The 14,735-nt window shown below is 46.6% G+C and overlaps 1 long non-coding RNA gene across 9 annotated transcripts in view; it reads right to left on the bottom strand.

Annotated features, from left to right (window-relative positions):
• The window catches only part of LOC137209991 (uncharacterized), a 127,269-nt gene that overhangs the window by 69,149 nt on the left and 43,385 nt on the right, over positions 1-14,735 (bottom strand). For 8 of the 9 annotated variants that reach the window (XR_010936212.1, XR_010936213.1, XR_010936219.1 and 5 more), the window contains exons 2-4: positions 8,845-8,967; positions 7,488-7,974; positions 3,476-3,516 (exon numbers count right to left, since the gene is read on the bottom strand). This is a non-coding gene — a long non-coding RNA (uncharacterized lncRNA). Of the gene's footprint in view, positions 1-3,475; positions 3,517-6,556; positions 6,678-7,487; positions 7,975-8,844; positions 8,968-14,735 lie in introns of those variants that run through there. The other variant, XR_010936217.1, reaches the window with a different exon arrangement.

Genomic DNA, 14,735 nt, shown 5'->3' with positions numbered 1-14,735 from the left:
GTAGCCAAGTTCCTGAGTGAGGTGTTCTGTCCACCTCGAAAGCCCTACTCCCAACATGCAGAGAAAAGCCTCTGCTCAGAACAGCAGGCTGGAGATCAAGGGGGACAGAGGTGTGAGGACAGGGTCATGGCGACAGGATCAGACCTTCCCTGAGTCTTTGAGCACCAGGGATAGAGGGTGTCTCTTGCAGATTGCCAAGGAGGAGGCGCCCCTACTGCATTCTGAGGCGAGAGGGCTAGAATGTACTCTTCTGATTTACATAAATTCAAAACTTCCAAAAGAGATCTTAAAGGCCAAAATGGGATGAGAGGGTGGGGAACGTGGCCACAGGCCACATGTACTTTTTCCTCACATGCTTTGGGTATGGGGCAGAGTGTAAGGGCTTTCCAGTCATTTTGTCACCCAAGTCTCAAGACCACCCTGGAGGCAGGTATAAGTGCAATCTCCATTTTGTAGGCAAGGGGACTGCAGTTTGGAGGATGGTTGAACCTGGAGCTGGTGGTGGCTAGTGTGGCCTGGAGAGGAAGGGCTAGAGCCACCGTAGTCAAGGACTCACAGAAGGGTCATGAGCATGATCTCGGAGCTGTGAAGACTCACCCCAGAACAGGGAGGTCGCCCCCAGTGATGAGTGTGGAGGCCAGGGGCATGGCTTAGAGACAGGTGGGGCAGGTAAACTTGACTGTGGCCTTGGATCCCCGCTTGGTATTTCACATGGTGGCTTCGTTTTAATATGCCAGCAATTTGGGGAAATCTTGGCCCAGGAGGTTTCAGAAGACAAATTCTGCTTTCAGTACATGCGTTGATGGCGGGAAGTTGGCTTCAGGCAGAGCTCAGCAAGGGCAGCAAAGGTGCGGGTCAGAGAACCCCAGCCCCTGTGTAGCCATGCTGTGTTCACAATCCCGGTTCAGTCCCGCATTTCCAGTAGGAGAGAAGGAAAACAGAAGAGGGTAAGTGAATGCCCAAAGCCACTCTGCTAAATCTAATTTAAAACAGAAAAATCACCAACGGTCATTTTGGAAATGAGACCCTTTCCTTGCAGAGCTGGGCGGGGTCAATAGCACCCTTCAAGAGAGAGAAAAGCTCATCATTCCCCGGGCCTTCCGTGAAGCATCCTCTCGCCCGTGGGAGGCCAGGAGGGTGTCTGATTTTCCACCTTTCTGCTCCAACAGGCTGGGCACAGGGTCCTCGTTAGCAGAGAAGGGTGCAGAGGAGCTTGGTCTGCATGAACCTGTATTCTCCTGGCCTAGGTCACAGCCACGTGCCCCCTTCTCCCAGTGTCCTGGGGTCCCAGGAAATGTGCCAGGCAAATTCAGGGGGCTCTGACTTAGGGTGTGGGCTTGGGTCCATTCTTTTTTTTTTTGAAGATGTTGTGGGTAGGTGTAATGTTGTGTAATTTATTTATTTTTGCTGTGTTGGGTCTTCGTTTCTGTGCGAGGGCTTTCTGTAGTTGTGGCAAGCGGGGGCCACTCTTCATTGCGGTGCGCGGGCCTCTCACTATGGCGGCCTCTCTTGTTGCGGAGCACAGGCTCCAGACGTGCAGGCTCAGTAGCTGTGGCTCACGGGCCCAGTTGCTCCGTGCCATGTGGGATCCTCCCAGACCAGGGCTCGAACCCGTGTCCCCTGCATTAGCAGGCAGATTCTCAACCACTGCGCCACCAGGGAAGCCCGGGTCCATTCTTTTGTCTTCAGTCTCTTTTCCTTGTCCTCCTCAGGGCTGACCTGAAGGCTCAGCATCTCCAGGGCCAGCTGTGTCGCTCCTGTTCTTGGGCAGAAAACCCGCTGCTGTTTGGTGACTGACACTAGCAATGGCTGTGGGAGGAGACGTCAGACTCGGGCTTCTGACGAGACGGCCAAGGGTGTTTTGTATCTTCTGCTCTGTGAGCACAGTGTGTACTCACAGCGCTAAAGCCCTGTGTCAGATGGATTCCCGCGTGCGACTCACGCTCGGCTGGTCGCTCCTGCAGAGAGGAGCGTCAGTAGGGACGTTGGTCCCAGAGAATCTATTTCCACGGGTTTGAAAAGCTACGGGGCTCTGGGAGCATTTGATGATTGAGAGAGATCAACACCATGTTTGCACCTTTTCGATTCCCCCCTAGACAACCTGAACTGATATGTGAGAACAGAGAAAATTGGTTCCCAGGGAGACAATACTCAGGGTCAGATGACCCTGGCAGCCCCTCCCTCCTCTTTTCTATCTCTCCAGATCCTTAGGGCCAGCACAGTGTCGCCTCTAGGAAACATCCTCTGACCTTTATTAACTATGAAGATTTCTCTCTTCTCTCAGTTCCGATGCTACCTGCTATTTCAATTCCATTCAGCCTACGTTTACCAATCTCCTACTTTGTTCCAGGCCAATGAAAACGACAGTGACACCATCCTACCCTCTCGAGGACTTGGAGGGGAGATAGGAATTCATTACCGCATCATAGTGCATTAATATACACTGCCTTAGAGTGTTTATTCAACTCAGCTGCATGTGTATATATTTATATTACATAGATATAGATATTGATATATAATTGGTTTTCCCATAAGACTAAGCATTTTGAGCATAGGGGATGTATGTTGTACGATCATTCCCAGTGTTCAGGGTATAAAGCAAATGTATAATAATTCCTTTTAAAATTGAAAGGAAATGAATTTGAGGTGGTAGAGCCCTATGGTCAGAGCATCTTCTGGAAGAAAACCAGCAAGTTATTCATGTTTGTTACAACTAAGCATTCATGGTTGGTTTCACTTGCACTTTTTCCGCTTGAAAATAACCCTACCACTTACGCAGTTAGAACAGAACAGAATCCTGCTGCTGATCTCAGCAATACCTTGCAGGCTGATTATTTCCAGGCTCATCTTTTCAAGGCAGCCAAACAGGCCAGTAAGGAGCAATGAGGGCTACTCATAAAAGGAAAAAAATTAAGTGGGATCCTTATCCCATATCATACACAAAAATAAATTCCAGGTAGATTAAAGATCAAGATGTAAAAGGAAAACCTAGATAATTAGAATATCTCTTTGTAATCTTGAGATAAGAAAGGCCTTCCTAAACAAGACAAAACAAAACCCAAAAAATTCAGGAGGCATAAAAAAAAAGATTGACAGATTTGAGCTTATAAAATTCAAAACTTCTCTAGTAAAGAAAGAAAAAAGTCTTTTTTTTTTTTTTTAAGCCACCAAGTTGGAGACTATTATCCGCACAGATGGAGATCAGTAAGAAAGGTGAATTTTTTAAAAAAAGATAATCTAAAAGAAAAAAAGGATTTTAAAATGACATAAACAGAGAATTTATAAAAGTTTACAAATGGCCAATACAGGATACCTTTATTTTTGTCTCTTAAGGTAAGCTATGCTTTTATTGCTGTGAGTCTGTTTTTGTCTCCATCATAGCGAAATTCATTTTGTAATATGATTTCACAAAATATAGCACCATTCTGTTATTAAGATCTTTTGGAAAGAATTTTATCTTTTGGAGATATTTTACCTCTTTGCAGTCATCTAGAATCCAGGTTTCCTCTTCATGACCTAGAAAAGAGAGGAAAAGTTCACCAGGGCCTCAGCTTTGAGAAGCCACAAATGGAAAATAAAAGTCGGGGAGCATCATCACCATGGCAGCGCCTCCTATTCATTGCCAAAAGTGAAGCCTCTTTGACTGTCACAGGGATCCAGCATTCTCAACAGAGATGAGCTAAAAGTGTGCTCCTTAGTGGCTTGGAGTAAACAAAGAGTTTATTTTGGCACCAGTGATGGTTCAGACCTGTCTCATTCAAAGGCAAGCTGACTTCAAATCACACATAAAGATAGGATGCCATTGTATCCCCGGGCATCAGAGGCCTAAACACACTCACTTTCTCATTATCTGACCCCATTTCAGGGGTAGTCACTTCCATAGCCGTGTGTTGCCTTGGTCACCCGGGCACACAGAGCTAAAGAAGAACTAGGAGAAATATATTTATATACCTATGAAAAGGGCTGTCAGGAGAGCTGAGAAGAGAGATTCTGAGAATTGGAAACCGACTTTGAGAGAAACAGGAACAATGGTAACTCAGATAATGAGCTATGAAGGTAAAAGTGCAACTTTGCTGAGTGTGATTGGAAAGAGAACTAAGAAGTGGATCAAGAAGGGTTGGGAATGTTTGTTAGTCATATGCCTGAGGTTGCTAACATCAGCTTTTTCTAACTCCCTGCCAGGGCTCAAGTGCTGGCAAAGTCAGTAGCACAGGGAAGCTGCCCTGTCATCCTCCCAGCCTTCCTCTTCCCTCCCTTGTGTGGAAACCATGACATCCAAAAATTATTGCTGGCATGTCTGGAATTCTTATTTTTCTTTCTTTCTTTTTTTTTTTTTTTTTGCAGTTCGCGGGCCTCTCACTGTTGTGGCCTCTCCCACCACGGAGCACAGGCTCCAGACGCGCAGGCCCAGTGGCCATGTCCCACGGGCCCAGCCGCTCCGCGGCATGTGGGATCCTCACGGACCAGGGCCCTGCATCGGCAGGCGGACTCTCAACCACTGCGCCACCAGGGAAGCCCTGGAATTCTTAATGAAACTTTTCTTATTTACCTTAACAAGGTGTCAGATACTAAAACAGGTATCCCACTCATGCTCCTACTTCATGAGTGTAAATATATTGGGCAAATCCTTGTCTGTCTTATTTTGCTGTTGCTGCCCTAGTATGAATGAACTCATCCTTCTTTCCTACTCCTTCCATGTCTTCTTCAGCATAATAATAACTGCTCAGTTGTTTATATTCATAAACATGTATATATAATATATGTTATTTAAATATGTACATGATTATATATTTTAGGGTGTGTTTTGTAATATAAAGTATACACATTATGTGTGGTTTAGAGAGCATTGTGGTGGTGACCTGGTGCAGAACAGCTGCAGGAATCCAGGAATGTAAGTCAGCACAATACAGAAGCAAGTAAACCCTGGGGGCATTGTGTGCAGCCCACTGGTCTAGAATATTAGTGCCCAGGGGGATGGATTCAAAGGGGGGAGGCAGATCAAAGGCCACCACAAGTATTTATAGGTTTTAGAAAGAGTTACACCCACAGAGGAAAGGGAAATTAGAAACGCAGGAACCATTATGGCACTCAGAGACAAACAACAGGGACAACTGTCTGTCTTGACCTTAGACAAGTAACCCCCTCTCCCAACCCAAGAACTGTCACTTAGGTGACTCTTGGCTGTTGTTCCCCCATTTGGCATAAGCAAACACTAGTCATGCTCTCAAGCCAGGCCTTAATTTTCACTGATAGAGTTGCAACAAATAGGCATTTACAAAAAAAATCACAAAAGAGAAAATGAAACAATATTTCATGAATAAGAGTCAGAATAAAAAATAAAGACCAGAACTACAAAGACTTCAGATATCGGGATTATAAAATATAGAATACAACCTGTTTAAAGAAACAAAGTAGGAATTAAAGACACTAGTAAGGAGCAGCAGGTATCAAAGTGATAATGTTCAGATGAAATTTGAAAAATATCCAAGTAGAACTTATAGAAGTAAAGACTATCACAAATGAAATATAAAATACTAATCAATGGGTTAAACAGCAGTTTGGACACAGCTGAAGAGAGAATTGGTGAACTGGAAGATAGGTCTAAATAAATTACATGGAAGAAGAGGTGTCAAAAGAGATAGAAAATATGAAAGAATGGTTAACAAACATTTAAGATAGAGTAAAAATGCCAATATACATCTAATGAGAGTTATAGAAGAAGAGGACAAAGAGAACTGGTAAGAAGCAGAATTTTAAAGCAAATGAGACTGCCCCTTACTAATGTAAAATGTTAATAATAGGGGAAATTGGGTGTGGGGTATATGTACTACCTTCTATCTTTACACTATCTTTGTGCTTCTGTAAACCTAAAATTGTTTTAAAATAAAAAGTTGATTAGCATATCTCCTCTCCCAGAGAGAGAGAGAGAGAGAGAGAGAGAGAGAGAGAGAGAAATTTTCCAAATACTATGAAAGACACAAATCTTCAGTCAGGAAGCCCTATGACTTCCAAGCAGAATAACTAAGAGGAAGGTAGACAAAAGAACGTACTTAGACACATCATAGCAAAACTGCAGAAATCAGAGGCAATGACATCTTTAAGACAGCCAGTGAGAAAGGAAAGATAACCACAAACAAGTGATAATTAGACTGACAGCTGACTTAGCAGCAACAATGGAAGTCAGAAAATTGTAAGACAATATCTTCAGTATGCTCAGATAAGATAGTTGTCAAGCTAGACAGAAATACTTAGCAGAACTACTTCTCAAGAACAAAGGCAAAATAAAGACATTTTCAGATAAACACTGAGGACGTTGATCTCCAAACGCTTACTAATTGAAATTCTAAAGTCTATACTATAAAGAGAGACAGAAAGAGAAAGAGAGGAAAAAAAAAAGAATCCTCAATAGGCCTGAGATACAAGAAAGAAGGGTAGGTAAAATTTTTTTTAAATTCTGAATTTGGAAAAATCTTACAATGATGTTATAAAAAAATAATATCTAGATTATAAGGTCAAAAAACAATGCTCCCCTTGAAAACTGTAGGGGAATCCTTACTTGTCTACACGGCTTCTGGTAGTTTGTGGGCAATTTTTGGCATTCCTTGGCTCGTAGATTGCTCCTTCTAGTCCTCCATGTTCACGTCATCTTCCTTCTCTGTGTGTCTCTCTGTGTCCAAATTTCCCCTTTTTATAAGGACATCGGTCACATTTGATTAGGACCCACCCTAATAACCTCATTTTAACTTGATTACCTGTGTAAAGACACTACGTTCAAATAAGGCCACATTCTGGGGTTCTAGAGGATAGGATTTCAAGATATTTGGGGGAGGGAGGGGGAACAAGTCAACCCGTAACACAATCCCAATTCTAACTGGTGGTTTTAAACTCCGGACTTCACCCTTGGTTCTAGTTGCTACTGCCTCTTTCTTTTCCACCTCCCACCCTTTCAAACCTCCAAAGCCAGTGGTGCCCATGGTTCCATGCTCCTACACTGCTTATTATGGGCTAATTTGTGTCCTCCCTAAATTCATATGTTGAATCCTAACCCTCAGTACTTCTGAATGTGATTGGAGATAGAGCCTTTAGAGAGGTGATTAAGTTAAAATGAGGCCAGTAGGATGGGCTATAATCCAATATGACTGATGTCCTTATAAAATAAGGAAACTTGGACACACAGAGAAACACCAGAGAGATGCACAGAGGAAAGACCTTGTGAGGACACAGTGAGAAGGTGGCCATCTGTGAGCCAAGGACAGAGGTCTCAGAAGAAGCCAAACCTGTTGGCACCTGACCTTGGACTTCCTTCCTCCAGAGCTGAGAAATAAATTTCTGTTGTTTAAGCCACCGAGTCTACGGTATTTTGTTCTGCAGCCTGAGCTGACCAATCCACTGCTCAAAGCCCCTCCTGGCTGCATCTGGCAATGCTCCTGAGCACTGTCCCCAGGCCTAACTCCCTCCCCCACTCTGTGGGCTCTTCCTTGACTTACATCTCAGTGTGTGAGGTCCATGCAGCCATCTTCTCAGCTTAGGTAGGTGGCATGGCCACCCACAGGGTTACGCTCCCAACACTGTCCAGTGTGACCTTTGATGCCACAGCCCCTGTGGCTATGATGAGGGGCGATGGGAGCAGACGGAAGGAGGGATTCCAGCAGCTGCTTTGAGACTATTTATGGGCTCAGAGGATGTGAAAGAGGATCACGTGAACATCAGGCAGCTTGCTGAAGGAGAAGCGTGACTGAAAAGCTCCGTTGAGGCTTGAAACTCTTGTTTATTCCTGTAGGTCCAGCAATGCAGAAGGAAGGAAGCCGGGCCTTCTAGCCTCTTCTATCCCCACGTTGTCATCAGGCTCTGGATTTTTCCTTCCTTGGATTTCTCCTGGAAACAGCTTCCTTTACTTGGTGGATATCCAGATGTTCCCCTACCCCATGGGTCTTTCCTTCCTCTTCTGGTTCTCCACTTGTTTCCTGGCCTCTCCTGCATAACAAGGGTTAACACAGTAAAGAGCCTTGAGTGTTGAACAACTCACTGTTCTGGGCTCCGTGGACACAGCTGTGGTCAAGGTTGACGTCAGGAGTTTACATTCTTGTGCTCTGGAGACCGTAGATAAACAAACAAACAAGAAAACTTTGGGGGAGTCGTGCTGAGAATTAAGATGGGGAGATGAAATGGCAATTGATCAGGGATGACTTTAGATCAGGTGGTCTTTGGAGCAGCTCTTGGGGTTGGGGAGCCGTTGACAATTTATGATCGACAGTACTCTTACTCGAGCTGTGAAAGCACCAGATACACAACAGAGTTCTGCCCTCCTGGCTCTAAGTTACAAACAAGTAAATGTTTGCTTATCTATACCAGACAGAGGGGGTAACCAGACCTGGTTAGAAAGTGAATAAAAAATGCTCCCAGGTCCCATTTCCTTTGTCTATTTAAAGGGGATTTTTAGCCATCTGGAAGTTTTCTTATCAGACATTTGATAAGGAAAAGGGATGTTTTGAAAGGTTGTTACCCAAGAACACATAAACCAGGAGAAATATATTTAACCTACCCTGGTACCTTCTTGAATTCCCAGACATTGAAAGGACATTTAAAAGTGACTCGGGATCCCAAAGCCAGGCACTGTCCCTTAGGCCCCAGCACTAAGTCCAGGGGAGCCCTTTCAGATGGGTACACTTTTGCCAAGGGTCTGAGGGCAAGGGCATGCAGCATCCCAGGTCTTACAGACATGCCCCGTGGAGCTCTGTGGCAGCACTCTGTGGGAGGGGCACAGCGGAGGGGGCTGGGGGCCATATGGGGAGCATAGGTGGTGCCAGGAGCAGCTGGAGCCTCAAGGCCTCCCCCCAACCTCACCCGAAAATGGCAGGAGAGAGCACTTGGCTCTTATCGCTGGTGCACCGATGTTCATTCCAGGGCCAACACACTGACCTTCAGCTCAGGAAGTGACTTCTTAGTCAATTGCTTCTTTGGAGGGACCTGCCAGGATTTGAAATGAAGCAGCAGTTCTTGTAACATCCAGTCATAAATCTAAATCTTTTTTTTTTTTTAACTGAAGCAAAATAGTGAGATAACTTGACGTTTTGCATGCTTAAATTTAGAACAGATTATAGCAATTGAATACCCACATCATAAGCTGCTTCATTTGAGCACAACACACGTACCCAGGCTCAGCTTCATGTGATTTGAGTCTCGAGAGTGATTCTTCTTCTGCCAAAGTTTTTAAATCTTAGGCTGACTAGTAACTTTCAGCCCGAGGATGAGGCCACCTGATCTCCAGTCCTGGCCCTCACTTGGTTGAGCAAAGGTGCCTCTCTGGGCCTCAGGAAACCCCTCTCTGTGGTGTGCACACACTGTGTGGTGTGTACACATGGTGTGGTGTGCAATGCCCAGCTCTTATGCCCAAAAGGTATCATCCCAGATGACCACAGATAGTCTTTGGGATGATGTGAGTAGAGAGATCTATGAGATTATATTATGAATCTATGGCTAATAATGGCTATTAATAATAGATGCCACTCACCCAGTACTTCTCACATGCTGGGCACTGTTGGAAGCACACTTTGTCTTAATTGCCCTAGTTCTCATTCCTCATTTTACCAATGAGGAAACTGAAGCCCAGAGACGTTAAGTAACTTGCCCAAGCTCAAACAGCTCTAAGCGGGGAGCCAGGATACAAACCCAGGCATGTGAGTGCACCCTGTGCCTTCCAGCCTTTGGGTATCAGCCCTGAGATCTCCCCACCAGCACTGACATAGAGGGATGAGAATGGGATGGAGCTAGAGAGTGATGCTGACTCAAAGATGGCTCCTCGTGGGAGTGATGTCTCTGGGCCTGTCCCAGAGCTGGGGAGAGAGAGACGTGGAGGCAAGAGGGATGAATAAATACAAAATGGGTGATCCAATTTAGAAAAAAAAAAAAAAAAAATCATTGCCACCTGACCATGAGCAAGGTGCAGTGTTTTAAAATTTCCCTTTCAAGATAATTGCTGTAGACCTTAGAAAAATGAATCTAATAGAAGAAAAAAAGAAAGGCAAAGGGAGCCCAGGGATTTGAGTATGAATATGCAGGTTTAAAACATCTTTTCCCCTTGAAATACAACCTCTTACCTTGCTGGAAAGTCCTGTTACTTTAGCTTTGTCTCAACTCTCACTCTAAAGGCTGGCTGGGCTTGTCAGTCAAGACCATCTGTGCTGGAATGAGGTTTCTTCCAAAGACCTGATTTTGATTTTCTAGGAGCTACACCTGACCTCATACACTTAAAGAGGAACATCTTCATTTCTGCTTGCTGTCTCCCTTCCTGCCTAAATAGGTGCTTGCCTGATACCTACAGGCAGGACAGCGGGAGGCGGGTTATTGGGTTTTCGGAGAAACCATTTCCTTTTCGTAGGACATAGCTGCAGAACCCAGGAAGTGCAGAGATTCAGCCAGAGGTGTTTGCGGGCTTTGCCTGAGGACAAAACATCCAGGCCAAAGTGAAGCATTTAGTCAAAGCCAGTGGGCCTCGTCTTTCCAACCCTTTCTTTGTTTTTTTCTCCTACTCGAAAGTTGTTGGAATGAATTCACCTTTTGGTGGGTTTCCTTGTGGATATTTGTTTGGACTGACTGCATTCCTACGCATGCTTGTCAGTAGTTGCAGCCCTTCTGTGACCTAATCTGGGCCCAACTGATAAATATTACAAGGCGGGTGCTATGAAGATGAGGAAATGGGAGAGAGTGGGCTTCACAGAAAATTATGAGAGCCCCTGACTCTAGAGGCTTCCATTCAAATGAAGCCACCATCTAATGGTTAAACAGATCCATTTAAATAAATGCATAAAGTACAAGAGCGTCATCCCTCTTGTTGGAGCTGGACGATTAAATAAGACTGAAATAAAGATATTATTATTGATAATAATGGTAAACGACACCATTTATTGAGCATCTATTATGTGCTTGGCAACATTATCATGTGGGAGGTACTAGCTCTATTTGGATGACAGAAAGCAGACCCTGTGAGGTGCCAAGGTCACAGAGCAAGTAGTGGTGGAGACGCAGGTCCGAGTCCACAGTCTGTGCTCATGTGGCCCCAGATGAAGAAAATGAGACACAGATTCTCATGATGTGACTTACTCATGCACGGGTGCAAAACTTGCTAATGAATAAAGCAAAATAATAATAAAATGAGCTGGTCTGAGGACCCGCGATTGTCTGGGTTCAAAACTTGAGTTATAAATACAATTCCAATCATGAAACTCTCCGTATGACACTGGATGAGTTACTTAAACTGTCTGAGCCTCTACTTCTTCATCTCCAAAACGGGCTAATAATGCTTAGTTCATAGCATTGTCATGAGGCTTAAATTAGATGCACCATGCTATGTGCTGAACTCAGGACTTGGCATATGGTATATAATCGATAATGTTGGTTATTGTGCGGGTCTTCAGGGAGAGCAGGTGACTATTTGTCCAGGGGGCTTTTCTTGACCTTTTACCCTCATGCCTCCACCTCCACTGTTCCCTGCAGGAGTCCTGCAGTGTCAGCCATTATGCTCTTACCCTGCTAACTCCCTTGAGGTCAGAGAAGCAGGTGGCTGGGGATGGAAGGCAGTCAGGACCTTGGCCAACATGCCAGTTGAAGGTCCTGGCCAATGGCCTTGACTTTGCCAGCGCTAACGTTTTTTATACCTGACAAGGCAAACTACCACGTGTCAGGTCAAGACAAGAACAGGGGTGCAAGGAGAGAGCCAGCCCATGAGATAGGAACAGGGGTAGGCCAGAGAGCCCCTGGAGGTCACTTTCAGCCCTATGATTTGATATTGGCATAAAACTGAATGCAATACATTTAACTCTGAGACATTCCCACCTCCCACCTGACCTCAGTCTGGGCAATCTTCCTGTTAGTCAAGAGGACAAGCCATAAATCTCCCTGTGGATGGGAGTGCTGGGCGCACAATAAACTCTGCTGTCTCCCCTGTTTTCCAGAAAGGATTGACGGATTCTTCCCCTCACATTTATTTCAGCACAGTAGAATTTCAACAAGACAGAAATAGAAGCCAGAAAGCTTGGTCCTGTCAAAAGCTCTTAATATAATTATGAGAGTCGGGCCTCTGCGTGTTCCACCCCCCAGCCCACGAATAATTAGGGTGCAGAGGCCGGGAACTGAATGGAGGTGGGGGAGGAGTGGGGAGAGACGGCAGGCTGAGGGCGTTGTGACTAGTGTAATGGCTGCTGCTTCTCTGCTGGGATGCCCCAGTCCTGCAGACTCCCTGGGAATTCTGCAGCTTCATAAAAGCTCCCCTTAGAGCTGGGATCATCCCAGGCAGCAAGTAGTGGCTCTAATAGTTTCAGCTGATGCGTTATGGCTGTCCCGCCTCAGCTCCCTTTACTGAAGGTTAGTTATATAGAGATAGGCCCTCATCACCCCCGACATCCACAGTATATGCAGAAGGTGGCCGGGACACGTAGGCCATGGCACCAGGCTTCGGGTCTGATGGGGACCTCAGAGGCAAGCCCAGCCTGAGCATTCGGGCTACCAACGGGAAAGCAGAGTCCCTCTTCCCTGGAACATTTGCTTTCTGTTTAGTGTTTAATTTTCTCTCTGAAAGGCAATCTATGGAATGGAAAAAAAACAAAAACCAGTCCCTAAAGTTCATTCGAGCTTTCTCTTCTCCAGGTTAATTTCCATTCTAATGCTTATGTAGCTCCCGCCGCAGAGTTAGGCATTTGTTACTCTAATTCTGCTGCTATTCTCCCCAGGGTTTGCTGTTTTGTCAGGGCCTGTGCTGTTCCATTTCAGGGTTCGGAGCAGAATTACCGAGCTCAGTGTCAATGGAGGGGCTCAGGAGGGGCCCAACACCCAGGGAAGGAGCTCTCCATGGATTCTTTCTTCCCAGCCCCAGAGGGAGGCTGTCCTTTAGCTCTGCTGGCTGCCACCTGGCTCCAGAGCATCTATTCTACACTGGTGGTAAGGCGACAGAGCCCTGTGCTCTGTACATGGAACAGACTTGGGTCCCCAGAACCTGCTCCTCCATGATTCTGCACTTGGCCTCTGTTGACAGCGGTGCTGACGATATCCTTAAGAGACACCTCAGCTTAGTCCTTAAAAGCACTCTCTTGAGTCAAGCTGGATTGCTTTGGTTTGAATCTAAGAACTGCCACTTATCAACTATGTGACTTTGGACAAGTCCTTTAACTTCTCAGTTTCACCATCTATAAATTGGATACCAACAGTACAGGGCATTAAAAGAGTTACCATTGTTGTTAGCATTAAATGAGTTTGTAATAGATATAAATTGCCTGTAAGAGTGTCGGGCACAGAGTCAGGGTCAGCGGGTGGTGGCTATAATCACTATTACTGTTATTAGTCCCTCCTGGGGCTGGCCTGGCTGCAGAGGCAGGAGCTGAGTGCCCAGCAGGATGTGCCCTGCATCTCAGCGGGGCAGGGTGTGAAGGGGTGGCCATCCCTGCTGGGTCCACCGGATGCTAACTGCTTGGTACTCACACACTGGATTCTCCTGGATCAATGGGTGCTTCCATCCCTTCACAGCCTCCATGTTATTCCTCCAACCCACCTGGCCTGGGGACTCCTGGAATGTGACTTCTTTGAGGAGGACAGGCAGGCAGGGAGGAAATCAGGAATTCTGATTCTCATACTCAGAGGGATTCAGTCCCTAGGCCAAGGCCACTCAACTAGTACGTGGCGTTGCAGGAGCTCACACGCACACTGGCTTGACTCCCAGGGGCGCACTTGCCTACGAGGCCCCTTGGGGTGATGACCCTTTGGCCAGGGGCCACTCTGTGTCATTCCACGCTGTGGAGTGGTGAGTGGTATGAACGGTTCCAGCAGTGAATCTCTGAAAACAGAAGTGAGGCTGTTTCATAGCCTCCAAAGGCTGGAGACAGGCTCTGGTTCGAGACTCCCCAGGAGGGAGAAGCTGGCCGTCTTTGAAGGCCTCACCGAAAGAAGCGCCCAGCCTCTCCAGACACAGGGTGAGCTGTCACCTGCAGGCCGAGTGGAGGACAGAGCCTGAAATGCCTGGCCACCAGTTCCACCCTTATGGGACCCAAAGCCTCACCAATCTGTGCCCCTGCCTGCTGGCAAGGGCCGCCAGTATCAAACCAGGGCCTGCTCCCTGCTGCCCAAGGGCCCTCCCTTCCGGGCACGTGTGGATGAACCCTCGGCTCCCACCAAATGAGCTTCCGGGCAGGAGGATGGGCAGCTGTCTCTGTCAGCCACCCCTCTGCAATTTCCTAACTTGTTTTGTGGCACGCTGCCAACTGCACAAGTTGGCTGCTACAAAGTGTAGAAATGCCAACTGGAAGTCCACGGGCACATCAGAGCTCCAGGCTGCACTGGGCCTCCAGCAAGCCGGGCAGGGTCCAGCGAACCCCAGGAGTGTGGATCTCCTGAGGGCTGTTCTCGGCCTTGGCGTGGTCAGACCTCCATGTCTGCAACCTGCCCCACCCCCATCCCCCCGCCCCTGCCCAGGGCCTTCCGTGCTGGACTCCCCCTTCAAAGAGGCCAGGCCCTTTGCCTGCCTGTGATTCTCTCCCTGTTCAGGCTCTGGTTATATCACCTGGGGAACGGCTATTTTAGGCTGTATTTCCCTAGATCAAGAGTATTCCAGCTTTGTTCCCAGCAGGCCAGGCAGCCCCAGGGTGATCTAAGGAGCTGCCAGTGTCTTCGGTCACTTCCCAGCCATAACCTCCTCAGGTCCTGGCTTTCCTGTGATCTTTATGTACCATTATCAGCAAAGGTCAAGGATC

The sequence above is a fragment of the Pseudorca crassidens genome, chromosome 17, assembly GCF_039906515.1.
Source record: "Pseudorca crassidens isolate mPseCra1 chromosome 17, mPseCra1.hap1, whole genome shotgun sequence".
Classification (NCBI taxonomy): domain Eukaryota; kingdom Metazoa; phylum Chordata; class Mammalia; order Artiodactyla; family Delphinidae; genus Pseudorca; species Pseudorca crassidens.
Note: the sequence above shows the minus strand (reverse complement) of the source record. Positions and strands in the feature narration are given on the sequence as shown.